Below are 5,997 nucleotides of genomic sequence, written 5' to 3'. Positions count from 1 at the left end.
GGCACTAGTACCGGGAATATTCATATTCAGAACGGAAAAATGAAACTGGTCCTGACCGATTCCGAGGCGAATCGGCAGAATATTGATCCGATTTAAAGATATTTGAAACCTTGGGTACGCGGATAGATAGCAAGCCGATTCAGAGCCGAGACAACTAAGCTTGCAGCTCCGTGCAATTTGATGAGCCGTTGGTCCCACCAGTGGTCCTGTGAAGAGATTTTCGGAGAACCCGAAAACCGCCAATATCTACTTATCTTCTTTATAACCTAAAGTTTTATATATTTATTATTATTTTTCCTCCATAGAAGCAGGTAGAAACAGAATACGCGTATATAAAAGTGGGGGACGGGGGGCATCTCGTTGTTGCTTTCTTTATTTTACTTTTATTTATAGTCATTATTAAACCCTCGGGCATCGATGTTCATCATCGACGTTTTCCTTCCCTCTCTCCATCTCTCGTCAATCTTTCTGCAACTTCGCTCCTGCAACGATTTTTCTCATCTCTTGTGAGTATCAGATCTACTTCTATGAATTCTTTTTTTTCACTTAATGACTGATTTGCTATTAGGTTTTCTTCTCTGATTTTTTCCTCGTCTTGCGTCTTTAACGAACTGGTTTTGATCACAACTACTGGTACTTACGTTCGGATCATGGCATTCCTTTCTACGTCTCTTCTCGTTACATGTTCTTGAAAACTCTGCAATTTTTATTTTTCTCTGATTAGCTTTATGAATTCTCTTATTTTTTTTGTGTCGTTGAAGATCTTATATGAATCAGAATTTTTTTTCTGGTATTTAATTTTAGACGGAATCCGTAAGATTTCATGTACATTACGTGATGAAGTTGGTAGCTCCTCTCATTTAGTTTATGCATGATCGTCTTATTTCACTTCACAGGGCTTACTACAGATGGAATTCGAACAAAGACTTCGACGATGGATTCTAAATCATAATGTCTTCTATTGCAAGGTGAGTAGACGATCTCTCCTTCATTTCTTGCTTTCTGTAGGACAATGGAATCTGTGTTCTCCATGAACTTACTATTTCTAGATTTAGCTTCTGTTGCAACTTTTTGTTTATCTCTTTAGGTGGATGAGTGCTTGTCCTGACCGGATTTCACTTACTTTTGTTAGTTCCATTTGGTTTCTGCCCATTGGTGTAATCAGCTTCTGTTTCTTTCTATCAAATTATGTTGTATGATATTCTAGAACGGTGAAGAGAAATGTTAGGATGGAGGAGAGGTTAATTTAGTTTCCCTCTAGTGGTTAAACCCTTTCTAGGCCTCTATTTGTTTTAGTGTTTTCTCAGGCCAGCATGTTTCTAAGTTCATCATAGCCATTATTAGCGACTGGTGCTTTTGGATTTTGGAGTCAAAACCACAAACAGCTGTTAAGTCTTTGTGGTTTAATTGGTAATATATGGTTTCCTTAAGAAGCTAACAATATCCAAGTCCATTAATGAGGCACTTTAAATTATGAACTCTTGCATGAATCATCTTTTTTCTTCTGCCTAGTTGATTAATGATTGAGTTGCTAGTTGTGTTTAGTGGTTCAAGGTGGAATTGATGGGGGTTAGTGATTCCATTTCGTGGTAAGCTGTAATTACTAGAATTTTTGATGTGATGCGAGAAAACGAATGATTTACTTTTCCTATTGATGAAAAAAAATTACTGTCTGTGGTTCGAGGTGTTCCCATTCTTTGTTTTTTTTTTTTTTTTTTTGTTTTGTCTTCCTTTGTACGAAAGAAAGATAAGATCCTAATTCTGTCTTTTCATCCCACTTTTGGTTGTACATAGTCCTATTGGTAGCCATGTTTTCTTTTACCATTTTTTTTATTGGGTTGAATTTATTAAATGTTTTATGTTCCTTAGGAGCACTAATCCAATATCATTGTGATATTGTTGATGTAATGGGGATGGGTTGTGATTTTCATCAAATACATCTTCAACAAAATTATGATATTCTAGATGATGTGTTTAGTGTCTTTGGTCAGGGTTTTTTGTGTGTTCTATGAGAATGCGTTTTAATGTCATCTCATTTATAGATCAATATGCTTCATATGCAACAATTTTTTTACAAGATTAGTAGAAGTAGTTCACATGGATGATCAGGCATGGACCGACAGACCAACCAAACCTGACCAAACTGACTATTAAATAAATGGTGCGGTTTCGGTTTTACGATGAATGTTGTTGAATAAACTGGTTGCTATTGGTTCATATTGATCAACTCAAATCAAGGACTGATTAAGGACCGACTATAACTGTTTGGGGGTGTCAATTTTCCCAAATAGATGACCCAAACCAAGTTTGAAACCTCTCCACCATCTCTCCCTCTCATTTATAGACTCTCCTTCCCTTCTACTTTTCTTAAATTTCCATTGTGGGACGGAAAAGGAGTGCATTTTCTTAATCCTTTCTCCTCCCCTTTAGTTTCACATCATAATCTTATGAGAGGGAATAGACAGCATTATGCCTACCAGTAAGTCTAGGAAGCCCAGCCAAGTCCCAATATTGGTTTTGGTCTTGCTATGACAGAACTTATAGCAGTATCAACAATGTCGTAGCTAATAGAGATGATATTCTACCAGAACTAGCTCTAATTATCCTTTCAATTATAAACATTTGAAAAACAATTATGACTGCTTCCTATATGACCATAAAGCCTAAAGTAGATGGATTATGCTTAATCAAAACCAGATCAATCTCCTTATTAAATTCAATTTCCTCAAATTAAGAACATGTTTCACAAAACCATTGCCACCTTTGGAGGGTAACTGAATCAGCGTCGAGAAGTGTGGTTTGACCTTGGTCAGAACTGAAATATTTTGGCCTTTGACTGGAACCAGTCAAAACTTGGCATGTTTTGGTTATGGATTTTGTTTAACTATTTCAGTAGTCAAATGGCCATATTTTGGCCCGGAACTTCAGTAGACCATAATTAAACATCTCTAATCAAATGGCCATGTTTTAGTTTGGTTTTGTACCCTAGGTTGGTAGTATACAGTGTACTTTGTTGTATAGTGTATACTTCCTCAAATATAGTTTTTGCTAAACATATTGTAGTACTAAAACAAGGATTCATGTAGCTGACCCCATTAAGTTGTGACAAGTCTTTGGTTGTTGTGGTACTAAAACACATAAATTTAAGGGAAACAACTAAAATATGCATTGCAATTTACAAATGAAGAAAAACCATTTGATCAATATTAAATATTTAGGTGTTACAACTTATAAGTAGACGTACAAGCGTACAATTGTTACAACTACAAGTGTACGATGATCAATCAAGTGAGACTCAAAAGTCCCCTAAAATGCTGTTCCTTCAACACTGTAACAATAACACTTAGAATTCTGGACAGGCTCGAAAGATGAGGAAGATTGCTATCGCCGATGAAACCATTCCTCTGATTCTATCACAAAAGACAGCCATGCTATGTTTGAAGAAACACTTAAAATCCATCACAACAACCTAGTAGTCTCATTATCAACATACTCTAGGTACCCCAACCTCGGATATAGATCACTAGGTTGGAAAGCTAATGTAAATGTGGATCCATTTTAGTTGCTTGGTGGAAGGGGCTGATATGGTTGTTGGGTGCTTGAGAATGAGATGATGTTATCCATAAAAGATGACACCCATTGTGATTGATCATCATGAATTGTGGGGAATGAAGATGATGAAGAGGGATATTAATCAAACCCGCTATACCCACAATACTTGATGCTAGATGTGTCTGTGGGAAACAAGGGTGTATGCACTGTCTTGGTTGTTTGTACCGACCATATCTACTACTACCCTCTATAATGAGTCATCCAAGTTTGCTAGATAAGGAAGAATTATCTATCTTCATGTCAATGCTATCATCCTCATTTTGTTTGAACCTGTTGTGCAAACCTCTGGAATAACTTGTACATGTGGGGGCACATGCACCATGGTCGGCATTTTGTGTAGCATTATTAAACTGTGTCTCTCGTGAATTGGATAACCTCCAGTTTCGGCTCTGCTTGAAGGCCCACAAATCTATTGCTAACACCACCACCACCACCACCACCACCATCATTATCACCATCCACCGTCGGATGTTGGTGGTGTGCGAGTGCGTGAACTAGAATGCGACCATTCCATATCCTCATCATTGTCGCTAAATTAGGGCTCAAAAGGTCGGGATTTTTATTTGTGAAATTGACCCTCTCAAGAAGCCATGAATTCAGTAACATCATTGACACCCATCTGACACTCACCCACTTGTTTGGGGGATCCTCCTTATCTGACTCCACTTGGAAAATGTCATTGAGCTTGGGTTTTTGTGGTAGTTCATGCCCATTTGTATGTGTTGCGTGTTCAATCTGATGCAGATACGCCAACTGCTCCATAGGCTTACAACAAAATCAGTTCCTTCTTGGAGTGGATAGTGCAAACTTACTCCATTTGCTCTCGCATATGGAGACAGAACATGTTTGGGAAAGCATCTTAATCTCTATCTTCCTCAAGTTAGGTGCATTTCTCTTATATAGTACCTATCATTCACTTGTTTTAGAATAATTTTGGTAATTGATTGTACTTGGTACAAACTAATATGATGTGAACTAAGAAACTAACTTATTGAGCCTACTAGGAGAAGTATTGTCCCGACTGAACTTTGTGGATGCACGGACAAAAGTTCCATGTGCTTCATTGAAGATTTTAAATCTATGCTCATTTCAATCATTGGTAAGTCAAAAAATCAGTATATTAATGGGTGTAATATCATTGATTATAAGTACTTAAGTAACGGCAAGTTCACCTCACTACTGTAGGCCAACAATACATTTGGGCTAGGTCGAGCTATGCCTCCACATCTTGCACTACGAATATAAATTCTTGATTCATCCCAAATCATTGCTTGTATTGGTACTTAGGATTGAGATAGGAGTCTGGAAATGACATGAGGAACTTGTCAATGCTTATGAAGTTGTAAATGGAGAGTCATTTGACTTAGGTAGTATAAAAGAAAAACTCAACTGCCTTATATAGTAGATGCATAAGTTGTCTCTCCCAACGATCCTACTCTATCTGGAATGTAGCTCCTACCACCTTGTGGGATTTCTGTTGCCATGTGCCCATCTCCACTATGACATACAATTGTGGTAGGGTAGACTACTACTCAGATTTGACCGTCCTAAGACCTTAACCTCTGGCTCAAGTAAAATAATGACCTTCTTCAGGTCGTGCCAGAATTAAACTGGGCTGTTTAACCTCTTGGAGAACCTAACTCCCTCCAACTAAACCACCCCTCTAAAGCGAACACAGATCTGACTCCTATCTTCTTTGCCTAAAGTGCTTCAGGGCAAGGTTCTAAATCTCGTTTTCAAGGGTTGAAACTGGTTAAAACCGAAATTCTGGTATTTTTTTGGGCCAAACCCAAAGTGTCATGGGCTGGTTGAACTGGGCGAAACTACCAAAACTACCGAAAATGGTTGAAGCTTGGTATTTTTTGTTCGAACTGGGCTAGTTGAAATTAGTCAAAACTTGGTATTTTTTGGTTGAAACTACCAAAATATTTGACATATGGTTGAAACTAGTTGAACCTTGTATGATCTAGTATCTACCATAAGTTTTGTCTCGGTTTGTTGAAATTGGGATATCAACTGAGACATCTCGGTTGAAACTACAAGTTTTGACCGAGATTTAATTCCTTGCTTTGGGGTAATGTAGTTATTGGCAAATGAAGTAATGCCCAACTTCACTAAATCCGCACCACACTTGGTCCTCAACATATGCAGGGCATGTCCATGGTTGTACTGAAATGTGGTCACTTGTCTTTCCATTTTAACCAAGGTTTTGAGGTTTCGGTTAGGCTTGAAACCAAAATTTTATGGTTAAAATTGAAATCCTGGTTGAAAGTTGGTATTAATTTTCTCTGGGAATTTCGATGTTTGGTTTTAGGGATGAAATTAGGTCATAGGTGTAGTACACCCTATTTTAGGCCCTTGAAACATGGTGAAACCCTTAGATTG

At 37.7% G+C, this 5,997-nt stretch overlaps 1 long non-coding RNA gene across 6 annotated transcripts in view; it reads left to right on the top strand.

Annotated features, from left to right (window-relative positions):
- Window positions 1–359: 359 nt before the first annotated feature.
- The window catches only part of LOC122067185, a 48,447-nt gene continuing 42,809 nt past the window's right edge, over window positions 360–5,997 (top strand). For 2 of the 6 annotated variants that reach the window (XR_006136611.1, XR_006136613.1), the window contains exons 1-2: window positions 364–506; window positions 897–968. This is a non-coding gene — a long non-coding RNA (uncharacterized LOC122067185). Of the gene's footprint in view, window positions 507–896; window positions 969–5,997 lie in introns of all 6 variants that reach the window. The other 4 variants (XR_006136612.1, XR_006136610.1, XR_006136609.1 and 1 more) reach the window with 4 other exon arrangements.

Source organism: Macadamia integrifolia, unplaced genomic scaffold (genome assembly GCF_013358625.1).
Source record: "Macadamia integrifolia cultivar HAES 741 unplaced genomic scaffold, SCU_Mint_v3 scaffold275, whole genome shotgun sequence".
In the NCBI taxonomy this organism is placed as follows: Eukaryota; Viridiplantae; Streptophyta; class Magnoliopsida; order Proteales; family Proteaceae; genus Macadamia; species Macadamia integrifolia.
The sequence above is the reverse complement of the archived record's forward strand: the minus strand, read 5'-3'. Positions and strand labels throughout refer to the sequence as shown.